This window comes from Ascaphus truei, chromosome 2 (assembly GCF_040206685.1).
Source record: "Ascaphus truei isolate aAscTru1 chromosome 2, aAscTru1.hap1, whole genome shotgun sequence".
Lineage (NCBI taxonomy): Eukaryota > Metazoa > Chordata > Amphibia > Anura > Ascaphidae > Ascaphus > Ascaphus truei.
The window spans coordinates 272,361,943-272,378,377 of NC_134484.1; the positions used below are offsets into that span (position 1 = coordinate 272,361,943).

General features: G+C 43.4%; 1 protein-coding gene across 20 annotated transcripts in view; it reads right to left on the bottom strand.

Annotated features, from left to right (window-relative positions):
• Nucleotides 1-16,435, bottom strand: part of CTNND2 (catenin delta 2) — a 1,535,845-nt gene that overhangs the window by 658,223 nt on the left and 861,187 nt on the right. The window lies entirely within an intron of this gene.

The window sequence follows — 16,435 nt, forward strand, 5'->3', positions numbered from 1 at the left end:
CAATGTATTACTTATTTATTACAAATTCTAGTGTACATAGATAGAATGAGGGTTTTAAAGCAGCACACCCCCACAAAAAAACTAAAATAAACTCAATAAATAAACTCATAGGTTATATTGTGTTGATCCTTTTGTTATTTTTTTTAAAAAACTTTTTATTTTTCAATTATTTGTGATTTCAATAGCTGCAGCTGTTACCATGGCAACCTGTGTTATTTCAATGGGTGTGCATGGCTTTAGCCATTTTAATTTCCCTGGGAGGCACAGTAGAGAAAATTATATCTCCAGAATGCCATGACAGAATATAAAAGCGTGCCATTTCTCAAAACAGCTGCTAAGGGACTGTGAAATGATACAAAAATAAAAATAAACATGTATTATTATGGCCATTTAGCTGACCCTCATAAGTTTAAGAACAAACAACATAATTAGCAAGATCGTATCAGTTATTCAAAAGTTATTGCTTTGCTCAAATGTATTTATCCTCACCAAAAGTTGATTTGCAACTGCAAGTAATTCAACATTTTCCTGGCAGCTGCTGAAAAGTCTATAATGCAACTCCACAAAAACATAATTGCATTGCTTTCATTTGTTAAATAAGCATACACACCTGGAGGTGATCAGGGGGAAGATTAGAGGGGAGCGTTAAACCTCCTTTGCTCCAAAAATAACCTTCCATTGTAAATACGACTACAACTAGGTTTTCAGCATCTCAAATTTTACATGCAAAAATACTGTAGTTTGGGAAAGGTATCATTTTCAAAGGTGCAATTCCACTAAGACACTGCACATCTTAACCATACAAAGGATCTTAAAGTTGTTTCGCAGGTATGATTCACTTAGTTTTTTAAATATACTTTTTAATGCAACTCTAAAGTAAGCCTGGGTAATTCACATCAAAACTTCTTTGCACATAGTTTGAAGAGGATACATTACGTGTTGTAGAGAGGCCTGAATCAGTTGCCTTGGACATTACTGTATTTGAAAGCAATGGGGATGGTGCTTTTAGTAGTGGAGGTTGTGGTATGGGAGGTGAGCAGTTGCTTAATGGGTTTGTCAGTCAGGTGGAAAAATCCATTAGGCTGAGGGGCAACGTGTGTTACATCTTCACTACCACCTGCCCTAAAATGTTGTTGTGAAGGGTTTCTATGGGCCAATGCTATGCAAACATGTGCTGTCGTGTATAAGTCATATGGGTTGTATAGCATTATTTTATTACCAAATACTAGGACCTCCAAATTTTACTACGTCCTGACTAAACATGAGTACGTACTCATCAGTCAATGCAGAGAAAAGATGTAATTCCTGCTGCTAGCAGTTCAGCATACTTGAATAAGTATTTAGAGTTACCTACAGTAGTTCACTAATATGCAACAACAACAAAACAATTCAGTGTCTCTGACTCCCAAGATGTTCTGCAGGAGCTATGAATCGAGCAGATTGTTTTTAAAATTGAAATAGCACCCTTTAGGTCAGCGGTGCGTAAACTGAGAGGCGCAAGATTATTTAGGGGTGGTGGTGTGGGCTGCGTGCGGGGAAACCTAGGGGCGGGGCTTTCCTTCCCTGCACACAGACATCCCCTCCTCCTCCTGTGTTACCCGACCCAGTTTTCAGCAGCATGGTGGACAGAAGCAGGCTTACAGTAGTACTTCCCCTCCCCCCAGGTGAAAGTCTGTGACATGATTGTGTGTTGTGTGTCTGTGTTGTGTGTGTGTTGTGCCTGTGTTGGATGTGATTGAGTGTGTGTTGTGAGTATGTGTGTGTTGAGTCAGTGTTGTGTCTGTTGGTTGTGATTGATTGTATGTTGTGTGTGTGTGTTGTGTCTGTGTTGGTTGTGATTGTGTGTGTGGATTGTGTGTGGATTGTGTCTGTGTTGGTTGTGATTGAGTGTGTGTTCTGTGTGTGTGTTGTGATATTAGTGTGTGTTGTGTGTGTTGTGATTGAGTATGTGTGCTGTGTGTGTGTTGTGATTGTGTGTATGTGTTGTGATTAAATGCAGCAGAGCCAAACTGGGGGGCGTACGGTCTCCAAAGCTTGGCACTTGGGGAGACAAACAAAATTGACTTTGAAGCGCGCTTAGCAGCAGTCAATGCACACACACACACACACACAGCCACACAAACACACAAAAGCCTGATGAAGCCGTGTTAATGGTGAAACGCGTAGCTCCAAACCGCCAGCCTTTTTGTCCTATGGAGACTTCCGTAGTCGCTTGTAGTCACTCCAGTTCCAGCTTGACGCAGCTCCTGTTACCGGACGCGGGGACAGAGATACATTACTGCGCGAGTGCACACGGCTTCCACCCTTGCTGACACAGACATTTGTACATGTGAGTCTATTTGTGTTTTTCTACCAATAAATTCTGTTATTTATATCTGAAATACACTCCATAAATTTCATTGTATCGTGGGGAACTATGTGGGAGAGAGGTGCAGCTGACATCACGTCATCTGACATAACCAGTTCCACTGATTGACCCTACACACAGCCGTGCAGACTGTGAAGGAAGCCACAAAGAATTTCTTTCTATTCTTCTGTGCTTACACATGGCCGTGTAAGTAATGTTCTTATTGATTATTGCTCTACCTCATCATCCCTACCCCCTATTGGGTGCAGATCTGTGCACTCTACGTTTATATCACTGATTTGCTTGGGCTTAATCTTGATTGTCTACCATACAGTGTTGATTTTTCCTTTTGGCCTTTATCCTTTGCTCCCCTGTTGTTTCTTTCTTTCACATGTTCTAAGGATCTTGGACAGATCCGAGTGGGATTTGAGCAAATAGGACTAATCTCTGGAGACAATCATTGTCATCTATAATGTTAGTATCACCCATTGTGTTTACACTCCCTGTTCTCCGCCTCTGGTGCCCCTGGTTCGAGATAGCGCCCTAGTTCCCTTTTTTTTTTAACACAAAAAAATAGCCCCGATCCATGCCCCCCCATTCGTGCTTGCAAAATTATGCAGGACACCCTGTGCTCATGCTTGGATAGTTGGTGATGTCACCGCTCCCAGCGGCAGCGTTGACGCAGCCTAATTTTGCAAGCGCAGCTGTTGAAATAAGTATTTAGACATATTTGTATTTACATTGTATACCGTTTAATAATGGGTTTTTTTTCTCCATGTGATTGATTACATGGATGAAAAGGGGGGCCTGCAAACTTAGAACATGTCACTTTGGGTCCCAGTAGAGGCAATTGGAACAAAAGATTACTACAAAGAGAATGCCGCTGGATTTTCCAGTTGCAGACACTTGCTCCCCAGGGACTAAATGAGGGTTTCATTTATTCGTCTTATTTATAACAACCACTAATCACTAAGGGTTAGATTGGGGATGCGGTATATAGTTTAATATTAGCAATGATCTGTATTGACCATTAGAGGGCAGATCACCTAGTTCACTAGTCACACTCCTACACCAATACACAAGTGGTTGTTATAATAATTAATGTATCACTTCACAAATATTTTTTTCATTAGTCACATAATGAATCACTTATTATTTTTATCCATTCATTGAAGTAATTTAGTTTATAAATATTTATAATGATCTGTATTGACCAATAGAGGGCAGATCACAAGTTTTATCACATTCCTACACCACAATTCAAGTTATCTATTGAGGATATCTAGTGAATACTCACAATGTATACTTTTACGAATATAATGAAACCCTCTGATTTATCTGTTTGATTTATCTCTGTTTTACATATTAACTATACCATTCCAAAGGAAATCCTCAGTTTTATTACTTTTTATTACTCCTGCAAACATGCTCATTAGTGAGAATTGTCATATGGTCACTATCTTCCAAACTTCCAAAAGCACAGAGCTTAATACACTGAGTTCGCAATGCAGAGGATCTGATAGGTACAAATCAAGTCATTCATTTTAACAGGAGAGAACATAGTCACGCCCCAACCAAGGGAGTATAAATATCCCCTACGTAGGGTCTGAATGCCAGACTCCTCCCCACCTGAAGAAGCGAGTTGATCTCGTGAAACGTGCGTTGTGACGTAATCGGAGAGCGACACCAATACCCGGAAACACGGCTTGTATCATGAAGCTTTGAATACTCTGACACGCCGAGGCAGACTTGTTTAACTGTTTGTTTTAATAGCGTTCCCGTATAGCATGCACTAAAGAGATTCAGACACATAGCTATATGCTTTGCAAGTGTCTTGCATAGAATCTGACAGTAGAGCTTTTATGGGTGAACCAGAAACATCGCTCTAGCCTATTTTCTTGAGACACTGATTTGAGATGTTATTTACTGAGTGTATTCACCATTTGCTTTCACTATGACTACTGTGATGAAGTGCATGTACTGTATAAACTAATCGAGAGATTAAGAGAGAATAAGTGACTAATACATTGCATAAACAGCCACGGTTTATTCTGACCCACCGAAGCAGAATAACAATCTCTTATTGTGGAGTTCAATATAATATAAATGTGGATGTCTACACTGTGATTAAATGTGCTCTTAATAAACTAAGAGCCACAGATGAATATCCATTTATAAAGATAAACAATGTTATATCACTTATAGGCAAGAATCTTTATATGGGAGACACTACTTATTGCTAAAAGGCTTATATGTATTTGATTTACTATCCTGACCTATTGTGGCAGAATCTTTGCATAATTTGCAGAGACATGGGTACTGTATATGTCTTTATTCCCACCATATATTCAGACACATAAGTAAGACACTAATTTAAGTGTTAACATACTTTGTCTGTGAAAACAGTCTATTTGTGTCAAAATTGAATATCTATGGTCTAACTATATGGACTAATAACTACAGACAAGGAGTCATATACCTAGTGTCACAAACAGTTAACAAACTATATACCTTTCTGATAAATACAATTGGATGTAATACCTTTTTGGATGTAGCAGTAGAAATTGAGCTAAAAACCTATATGGTTGAAATATCTCTATACTACAGAGAATTTCTACTGCTCCATTACGGAGATTTTAAGATTTTTATAATATTTTTTCACAATGTCACACAATTTTTGATGTAATAAAATGTTATTGTTTTGTGATTTTAAAATGGACCCTACTCTAGAGAGAACGTAAGCTGGCTGAATAAGTCACATATCAGTACACTATTATCATAGAGTGCATCTTTGGAGGGTCTTTTCTTGATCTTTCTGATCAATCTGTTAATATATGCTACTTACCTCTATTGCACCATGATTATAATTTACTAATTACATTAATAGGAGAGCAGAATAGAACATAATTTTTGTTCTGCTGGAGCCTGCCCAGTAGATGGAAATGGGCTGGCTGGAGTAATCCGCTACTCGTAGGCGTGATTCCCATTGGCCAATTCATATTTCCCGCTAACCCGGCTTTTCGAACTGACTTGGCAAGCCCGCTCCTCTGAAGTCAGCAGCCAGACAAGCCCCCATTCTGATTGACTGACTGAAGTACAATCTGTGCTCTAATTGGTCGCTAGTCTCTGTTCCATGTTAAACATGGAACAGCAGGGTCTATGTAAGGAGACTGCCCGATCAGAGAACCAGACGACCTTGTGGCTTGAGTCAGTGAGGCACCGTCGGGCTTTTCAAAGTTGCTCTGTTGCAAATAGCAGAGCATTCCGCTTCATTTTTGGAGCTAGGAAAGCCTGCCTAGCTGAGACAAAGACACAAGGACCAAGTTCTGAAAATAGAATGAAGCGGTCGCGGTTGTCTGGTCTCCCCAAAAAGAGTACTGCGTAGCCCGGGATGAGTTTCATGTCAGGGTAAGCCTTCCGATGCAGGCATCCTGCACCTATTTGAGGCTAGTTTTCACACCCAGACCCCTAGTAAGTATGTATTCTTCCTTTATTTTGTGTATTCATTGTGGGTCCGTGGGAGAGGGAGTGGCTCAGTGAGTAAAAGACACTGACTGGCACTGAGAGTTTGAAGCAGGGGAGCCTGGTTCAATTCCCGGTGTCGGCTCCTTGTGACCTTGGGCAAGTCACTTTATCTCCCTGTGCCTCAGGCACCAAAAACATAGATTGTAAGCTCCATGGGGCAGAGACCTGTGCCTGCAAAATGTCTCTGTAAAGCGCTTCGTATAACTAGCAGCGCTATACAATAACATGCTTTTATTATTATTATTATTATCAGTGGTCGACAAATCAGCAAAAAATCTACTCGCCAAACAAAAAAATCTAGACGCCACCTAGTACCACACGTGTGCTGCTTGGGCCAATAGGAGCTCGCCACGATGTTAAATCCACTCGCCCGGGGCGTGCAAATGTATAGGTTTGTCGAACACTGATTATTATAATAAACCTCATTTTATTCCACTACCTTGTTTTGCCAAGTGAATGATCCCAGAAGGTAAAAAGTGTTAAAAGTGCTGGTCTCTCGTGACACTCACAATGTGGAATACTATTTCCAGTACAAAAACATTGCATCAAAAGCATAGCTAACTATGAGAAAAAAAGCTGGCATAGCTCGTGCCTGTACCCGCCAGGGTGGCTCGGGAAATTACTATAGAAGATGCAATCTCACCATATCAGACTACTGAAAGTAATATTTTAAAAAGGTTAAAACTATATGATGGATGACTGCAGAACACTGAAAATACACAGTGTAATTATTTCAACATCTATTTTTCATAGTTTAACCTGTTAGAAATAACAAATGCAAGTTAACTGTGTTAAAGTAAACTATTACAGCCCGTAGTCTTAATGAAAAAAATATTCAAAATCACCCATCTTTAACCTATTACACATTAGTGACATTTGTTTTATTTGTTATAAGTGAGATTTCACAAACCCCTCACATTACATACTATATCTATGCAAACTACTGTATTAATCTTGCCAGCCTGGGTTTCATGGATTGCGAATACTTAATTTGGCAAGATTTGAGCACTTGCATTCCAAATTTGCATGTTCTCAGAACTATTAAGTAAAAAAAATACACTTATCGTGCAATTTGGACATGGGAGAATGGTTTAACCTTCAGAGTGCCGGGGATCTGGCGTGTCCAGATCCCCGAGAAACAAGTGTTAGGGCCCATGCTGTAACAGCAACATCTGTTAAGGTTAATGAATACAGCATGATGGGTTTTCATATGATATTGCCTGTTATCACAAGGTACTGTAATATGAAGAAAACATAGGCATCACGGCAGCCTTTGCACATAGTAATCCACTCCGAGTTCTTGGATAAAAAAATCTCTATAAAAGAATGACCACATACATGATATACTGTAAGAGTTATGAAGCCACATGAGTGTCTGGAGATAAAGGCACTTCTGGAGCAAAACTAAAGCAAAGTGAGTCATTTTCTTTTTGTGTTTGTGTCAATATATCAAGGTATTTCACTCAGTAAGTTTGCCCATGTGTGCTAGTTTGGTATTTTGGAAGTGTCTAAAAGCCAGAACGGGGTTGGCACATGAGACATAAACTATGGGAGTATGCAATTCTGCATCTATGCGCATCATCCCCCCCTTTTTTTGTCCTTTAATATTTTGTTAGGTCTGAGGTGGCTGGAAAACATGTCAAAACAGGTACAGGAAAAAAGAAAATATTTAGTCCTATACAAGACGATCGTGACCGGCAATGACATCAAACGCCAAGGAAACCCGGGAGGAGAGCAGCAAATGGGAATCCTTTACACTACCAGAGGACGACAGGACTGCAGCCGGATGAGAGTCTGGAGCCATGGAACTGCACACCGGTAACCAAATCACAGCGTCCTCCTCCATGTCCATTGCCTGTTATACATGTACAGAGTGTGAGAACCTGAATTACATGAAATAAGACTAAAGTGTTTTTGATTGAATTGCACTGTCTCCTTTATCTTTCTGACTCTGAGGGAACATCTACACTTATCCATACAAGAAGAAAAGTGTATGCCACAGTTGGAAAAGGCTGTTTATTTACCTACTCACTGTAAGTGGGCTAACATATGAGCCAATATTCCTCCAAGATACTCCCCATTTTCTTAAAAAGTACACACTGTATATTGTCTTTTTTCTTTTTGGGTAAACATGTTCCTTCTTGATTTTGTGGAGAGTTGATTGAAGTAAAGTCCTCACCAGAGGTTTTTTGAGCAATATTCACCAAAGCATATACTAGTTCACTTATCTATCTTGATTAATTTAATCTAATAATTGCTTTAATATTGTGTGAAAGCACAGCCTAATATCACTATAGCCTGGGTCCCCCTGCCCCCCCCCCTACTGCCTGTTACCTCCCGGCGCGGCTGCACTGAGCAGCGCAGGCAGGAGCAGGTGTCGGTGGTAGGCGCCAGAAACACTGTGATATGGAGCAGCGACCGAGTCGCTGGTGGCTCCCGGCGGCTCCCCTTGCAGGGCGTCGCCATATTAGTATGTGTGCGTGTAGGTGGACGCTCACAGAGGTGTGCAAGGGAGACTGATTATAGTGAAATTAAATAAGCCTTTTATTGCGCCTGTTTCCTTAACATCAGGAAACCATCCAAACAAGGGGTAAACAAAGCTTCTATTCACTTGGGAGTATTTCTAGTGAAATGCTATGCAGTTCACAACTCCCTTAGATAAGCATGTCTCCCAGCCCCAAACATATAGCATGAATTAAGCAGATATAAGAAGTCTCATAAATGAAAGTCTTACTGTATCTGTTCCTTGTGGTTTGGAGGGAAAATCTTCTCTGTCCCTGGTTCAGCTCCCTTTTCCTCAGGGTGTGTCAGCGTTCAGGTTTAGAAGTTTCCCCTGTGTCTTGAAAGCAGCTCTGCTGTTTCTTCTGGCAGGGCTCAAGACTGTTTGTCTCCAAGTTCAGCTCAGGTGTGAGCTAAGGAGTCTCACTTCCTGTCTCAAAAGACAGGCTTTTCTAAGCCATCTAATCAGGCAGGTGGTGTTTGTTAATTGACTACCAGCAGTTAACCACCACACTGCTGGATTAGAGGCATATTACCTGAACAGGGATAACTCCCCTGTTACAGTGCGCATGTGCAGTGGCATTATGCAGCCGTGGCCAGTACCAGGAATTGTTCTGCAGGGAACTACACTCCCCAGCAGCCACTGGGGCTGCAGGGCATGTGAGTCAAGACAGGCAATAAGGCTGCAGCCTTTCCCCTGACACAGATACATTTAGTGTGCTGCAAGCCACGTCAGTCGGAGCTGGGACAAGGAGAGGGTAGGGTGTATATGCAGGGTGTCTGTGACACCTGCACTAGGCTAGAGACCCCTTAGGCCCCAGCTTGGCCCTGACTCCTCTATTCTTGTGGCTGCTGTAGGAACCATCCCAGTAGATAGGGACACTGCCCTTTAGTACAAGTATGAGGGACACAGCCAGGACGGGGCAGCGAACTGGCAATCCGGTGGTCTGGGACTAGATCACCCCACAGATAAGAGACTCTCTTCATGGTGGAACCCTCCAGCTGGACACCAATCCACGCAGAGGCGAACTCGCCGGCGTGGGACCGGACAGCCCCTTTATCTTTAGTCGCTCTACCGGGTGCTGTAGTACCTGGCAGGTATAACACCTACACCTACAAGTGCACAAACTTTAACATGGGTTGTGGGCAGCGCTGCCACCCACATTGGGTGGGTTGACTCTTGTGGACACCAGGGTGGTTTGTTGCTCAGGGGCACCTCAGTACTTTGGGGGGATATCCCATCCGAGTGTCGACATTGTGTTGGAGGTTGTGGAGTTACGGCCTTGAGTGGCCTATTTGGTGTGGGTGTTATATTGTTGTTTCCTTTTCATATGCATGCAGTAAACTGTTATCTATATCATTGTGTGTGTTATTGCATTGGGTCCTGTGACGGGATTATCCCACATAGTAGGATACCGCACAGGTGGAGGCACTGTCACCAGACGGATCAGGCACACCCCAGGCTCCCAGCAAAGGAGGTGTAGGCCTCCTGTGAGCCACAGGTAACGCACCACACACTCAGTAGCCGCCACATCTCCCATAAGGCTAAGGTCCCGTTGCACGCGTCCGCACGGCTGGCTTGCTTGCCGGCGGCGCGTGCAACTCGCTGTACCGCGATCTGCGGTCTACAGGAAACTTCAGTAGTAGCGGGGGGGCGTGGCCAAACGGGTCGGGGGGGGTGCGGCCATGACGTGAGGGGGCGCGGCCATGACATGGGGGGCCGGAGCGGGAGGTGGGCGGGAGTGGGAGGATTGACAGGGAGGGGGGGAGCGTGGCTTGAGCGGAGGGACCCGCTACTCTTCCCGCCCCTCCCTCCACGGGCTGCCACGGGCTGCAGGTAAGTAAAAAAAACACACACACGCAGGCACTCATACATACATACACACACACACACACACACAGACAGGCACTCACGCACTCATACACACACATACACACACACACACACACAGACAGGCACGCACTCAGACACACACACAGACAGGCACTCACGCTGCTTTCACTCCACACTCCTCCCCGCTCCCCGAAGCCTCTCCTCCTCCCGAAGCCTCCCCTCCCCATTGGCTCACAGCCACACCACGTGACGCGTCGAAGCTAGGAAACACCATTCTCTTGTGTCTCCTAGCGGCTGACGCGCCACAGCGTGTAGTCAGCTGTGCAGCCAGCGGGGACCGGGACTGGCTCGCGAGGATTCCCCTGCTGGTGGGGAACTCGCTACATTGCCGCCCGCGCCAACGAGCGCAGCGGGTCCCAGGCCTAAGGTGGGGAAACTGCGCTACATCCCTTTTTTTGGTAAAACAGGTACAGGCACACATACAGAAAACAATTAACAGCAATTTCTGGACTAACCCAATCAATTATTATGGGCATCTACATTCGATATGTATTTGGTGTAACAATTGTTAAATACTGTGCATTATAGATAACAAATTTTAATTTTTGTCAGCATCACTTTCTTATTTGATATTATATACTTTTATATAGTTCCTTGGACTTTAAACACTTAATTAACACATTTAGTACTTTAATATTACATAAATGAAACGAGATCTACACAAATTTTCCCTCTGCATATTTTATAGGAATATTTACATAACAAAAAATATAGTGTAGTTCTACCTATTTTGCTCAAGATGGTGTTTTAAAATGTTCACTCTTCTAGTTCACGCTTTAAGAAATTAAGAATAGAATGGAGGTGTTTAGCAATGTAGAAAGCAGGTAAGTAAAATAATCATCTTACAATTTGTTTTAATTAATTAAGATAAAAAAAGTTTTTTTCTAAAGTAATAAGCGTCTTCATTTCATTTGTTTGGATTTCTTATGTTATGTAGGGCTGGAGGTACAAGCATACCACATTGTTCTGTGCTCTCCATCAGCACTATAAAATCATGCAATAACAAAAGAAGAGTTTATAATGTAGAAGACGTTTTAAAGAAAGAGCTGTAATAAACTGTTATATTACTCTTATGATATTTGCAGACCACTGTATTATTTTGTAACATGATCTTGACCTCACATTATCAAGCCCTGACACAGACGGGGGACAATTTGAAATGGAGGGCGCTTCAGTGTTAATACATCAGTATAATAGCATCAAAGGAGTGTGTGCAAGAAGTGGTCCTTCCTAAAAACAAACAAACAAACACCAACCTGTTCAAGTAATACACAAAGCCATTCCTGGAAGAAAATATACTATGTCATTTATATACAGTACACATTAAAGGAATAGTAATAATAAGATATGTTTTTTGCCATTACTGCTGTTTATTCCACTATAATAGTGTTTGCTTATCCTGAATGCCTTGTTTGGATTTATTTACTTGAAACAGAGTGCTGAATAGAGGACGGTCCATTAGCATTAGCTCGCATATTAGATTAAAGGCTGTGTGATTCTGTAGCATGAACATGGTGAGGTATTCATAACAAACATCATTGAACTTTACATTGATTAGAGTTGTCTGCAGTATAATTTTTAATTATATCTACAGCAATGGTAATGAAACAGTAATTTAAGATTCTAAATACAGTACTATGTTTCCTACGGTGTTAGAAACATTCAAGACATGAACAGAAGGGCAAAGCAGCCTATGGTGTCACTTTACCTGTGTATTCTCTATTATATCACCAATATCACTTAAAGTTACTTATTATGTTGTTTATTAAAGTGCCACTTTAGAGCGCATTGAATTTTCTTTCACACAGCTTTATTTATAACATGTTTTACCAGGTATTATAGGCTAAAGCAGTAAAATTCCGGGCATTACTGAAATCCCTGCTCTCTGATTGGTCAGAATTCCGGGCATTATTCATTCAGTAATGCTTGGAATTTTTGACAACTTGCCAACTCACATCAAATCAGAGATGCAGGGGCTCGCGCTGAGAAAAAACCCGGCAAGTTTAAAACTTAACTGCAGCACCTCCGTCCTCTCCTCACTGAGCACACTGAACACGGCAGCACAAACAGCCTCTCTCCCTCTCTGACAGCTGCTAGTGCTGTCAGAAGCTGCCTTAACTTTGTTGCTTGCAACAAAGTAATATTTCTCACCACATCTATTGCCTGTGCTACTGTAAGGTAATTTGTATTTCTTTTAATTTAGTTGTAGTTAATATCACAGTCCCCCCACTTCTCTCCCCCTTCTCTCCCACATCTCCCCTCCACCCACCTCTCCCCCTCCATTCCCCCCTCACCCCTTTTCTCCCCTCATCTCTCTTTTTTCCCCTCACCTCTCTCCCCCCTACCTGTCTCTCTCCCCCCCTCACCTCCCTCACCTCTCTCCCCCTCACTTCTCTCTTCCCCCCCTCACCTCTCTCTCCCCCCTCACCTCTCTCGCTTCCCAACCCTCACCTCTCTTGCTTCCCCACCCTCACCTCTCTCTTCCCCCTCTCTCTCCCCCTACCCTGTCTCTATCCCCCACTCCTCCCTCTTCCCCCCATCACCTCTCTATCTTCCCCCCTCACCTCTCTCTCTTCCCCCTCTCTATCCCCCCTACCTCTCCCACTCACCTCCTTGTCCCCCCCTCACCTCCCTCTTCCCCCTCACCTCCCTCTTCCCCCCCCTCACCTCTCTCTTTCCCCCCCTCCTCTCTCTTCCCCCACCTCACCTTTCTTTCTCCCCCCTCACCTCTCTCTTACCCCTCACCTCTCTTCCCCCCTCCTTCACTTCTCTCTTCCCCCCTCCTTCACTTCTCTCTTTCCCCCGCCTTCACTTCTCTCATCCTCCCCCTCCTTCATTTCTCTCTTCCTCCCCCTACTTCACCTCTCTTCCCCCCCTAAACCTCTCTCTATCCCGCCCCTCAGCCATCTCATCTTCTACTTTACTTCTTTTTCCTACACAGGTATATACACTGATAAAAATAAATAACTACAAAAATGTATCTTTTTTTTAATGAAAAATTAAAAATAAGCCTACATTTAGCCTATAATAGTAATAATCCCCTCAGAACAGGGCATTACTGGCCAGTAATGCCCTGTTCTTCGGGGATTATTACTTAATTCAAAGATTAGGGGCCTCATGCTGTAAACAGCGATAAGCCATTTATCGCCAGTTTATTGCCAAAAAAGCCTACTGCTATTCAGTAAGCCCCAATAAGTCACCGATAAGAGAGATTTCCGGCCAATTTTTTTGCCGGAAAAAAAATAGCCAAACTAACTGCGAGAAGCCACTTATCGCCTCTTATCGCCGCTTATCGCCACCTTGTCAAACTCGTGCTTTTCTAGTAGCCCTGATTTAGCTTATCGAGGCTAATCACCAATCTAGAATCTAGAATTGTTTCGGGAATTTTGCTATGATAGGTAATCGAGGCTTACTGAATACTGTGATAGCAACGCTCTAAAAAACGGCGATATAAATGGGCCGGCGATTTTTTTAAATGAACCTTTAGTGCATAGGCCCCTAAATATTTGTGCCAATTTTCCTAAAAAGAGGGAAAATCTGGTTCGTAAACTTCATCGAAAATGCTTCACATCTTTACTTTGCAGCAGGGCCGCAGATAGGGGAGGGGGGAGAGCCGGGACAAGTGCCCGGGCCCGGTGGCTGTGGGGGGCCCAGCTGCCGGTCCTTTCGTTGCCACTGGGCCCCAGCTCTCCCCCAGCTGTGGCCCTCCCTCACTGTCTGACGCACACCGAGCTTCTGACGCTGGAGCGCACAGGCCTCTCAGATGTCTTTGCACGCTGGAAGCAAGCTGGGCTCAGTTTCCGGTGCTCACCGCATGAGAGAGAGAGGCTCGGAACGCACTGACATCAGAAGCTTGGCGTGGGACAGTTAATGAGTGAGGCGCGCAGCTGTGGGTGAGTCATCCAGAGTCGTGAGACCATCCCCAAGGTAAGCCTGTATTTTGTATGTATTTGGGGTTTAGAATTCTTTTATATGTGTAACTCTTCTTTACCCCCCAACCCCCAATCTCCTTGGGAATCTACTGCTCAGGCTACGTGTTTTAGTGTGGTGCATACCTGCTGGCAACATGGGGCCCTGAGTCTCCCGCGATAACTTGGGGGATAACAGGACAGGCTTTTGGGGTTGTGCTTTAATCTCACTTACTGGTGCAGCGCCTCCATCTCGTGCAGCCCCCAGCTGTATGGGGTGAAGTAATGTGCAAGAGAACGTTCCTTCCCCTCCTCCCGATATACTTCACTCTCAGGTAGGACTATAGGTAAAAGTGCAGTATCTTTATTGGTCTCTTCTATTCAGCAGCCAGATCACACAGACAGCTCCCTCCCTCCAGGATGTCCCTGACCTCACTCCCGGCCCTGGGCACCAAGAGTGGGTCCAGCTCTTCCCCTATACTCTTGCACGATAGGAGACATGCGGTTAACCCTCACTACCCGTAGGGAGGCCTCAAGCCTGCCAGTCCTGGCAGCTTGTTCTGGGTAACCTTGTCCCTCTCACTCTGGGGACAGACTCTCTAAATAGGCAGTTCACTAAGTAGCTCCAGTAGGCCCCGCCCCTGTGTCTTCTGATTGGACACAGAGCATGATGACACTGCCTTCACTGACTCACTACACTGCCTGAAGTGGGGAAAACCCATGATTGCTCCTGGCAACCTGACCTTATGCAGGAATTACTGCCAGGAGGAGGGCAGACCTACTGTATAGCCCAAACCACATAGGGCTAAATATGTATTTGGGGGGTGGGGGTATTTTTTTATATGTATTTGAGGGCATGTTTTTTTTTTAAATATCTATTTGGAGGTGTGTGTTTTTTAAATTTGTATTTGGGGTGTGCTTTTTAATATGTATTTGAGGGGTGCTTTTTTATATATGTATTTGGGGGGTGGTTTTTTACATGTATTTGGAGGTGGTTTCTTTATATATGTATTTGGGGGTGGGTTTTTTTATATCTATTTGGGGGGTGGGGTTTTTTTCATATATATTTGGGTGTGGGATATTTTTTATGTATTTGGTGTGGGGGTTTTTTTTAGATGTATTTGGGTAATGTATTTTTTTGTTTTTAATATATATATATATGTATTTGTGTTTTTTTAATATGTATTTGGGGGTGTTTTTTTATATCAATTTTTGGGGGTTTATATGTATTTGGGGGGGTGTTTTTTTTATGTATGTCTTTTGAGTGTGGTTTTTTTATATATATTTGGGGTGGTTTTTAATGTGTGCTTGGGGGGTATTTTTTTAATATGTATTTGGGGTGTGGGGGGTTTGTTATGCATTTGGGTGGAGGATTTATTTTGTATGTATTTGGGGTTGGGGGGTTTTGATATGTATTCTGTGGGGTGATTGTGTGAGGGGGGAGTGAATGAGTGAGAGGAGAGAAGGGGTGAGGGATGGAGTTTGAAACAGAGGGAGTAAGAGTAAGACACGGGAGAGAAATACATGCAAGGTGTGGAGGGATTGAGTGAGAGTGGTAATTGATGGAGGGGGAGGTGAGAGGGGTGAGTGAGGAAGAAAGGGATTGGGACAGAGGGGAGAGAAATACATGGACAGAGGGGGAGAAAGAGGGGGCTCGCGGGGTGTGAAATGGGGGGGCTCGCAAGATCGCCAACATGGGGGATGGGGGGCCCAATCGTAACATTAGTCCTGGGCCCTGGAAAATCTGTCTGCGGCCCTGCTTTGCAGTACTCCATATTCATTTATCTACTTTTCCTAACCACGGGGTCCCCATTATGTGCTATGTGCTAGCCAGGGTAGATCAAACATATGGTAATGAGTATAAAGTATAATACTTTATACTCATTACCATATATGTTTTGTCAATTTGATGTAGCATTGGGCACCCGTGTCTTCTGTTGTACGTATGCATTTGCCACGCTCAGTAGCACTCATTTTGGCATAAATATATATTCATGATGTGGTGGATGTAGGAGTTTGAGCTATCTGGGAATGTGTGTTAATTAATTTCTGACTGGTAACAGTCTCTGGAGGTTAGGTGGCACCTCCCCCCAGAGCTCGCCCCTCCCCACCTTTTTAACTTGGGAGGTTCTAGCAACTTGCTGAAATGGACAGGACCCACTGCAGTTCATTCCCCTCATTCAGAGGTAACAGGAAGGGTTCACAGCTTTAGTGTTAGGACCTGCATTTTTGGTTTACCTTGACGTTTGTATGCAGGCTTAC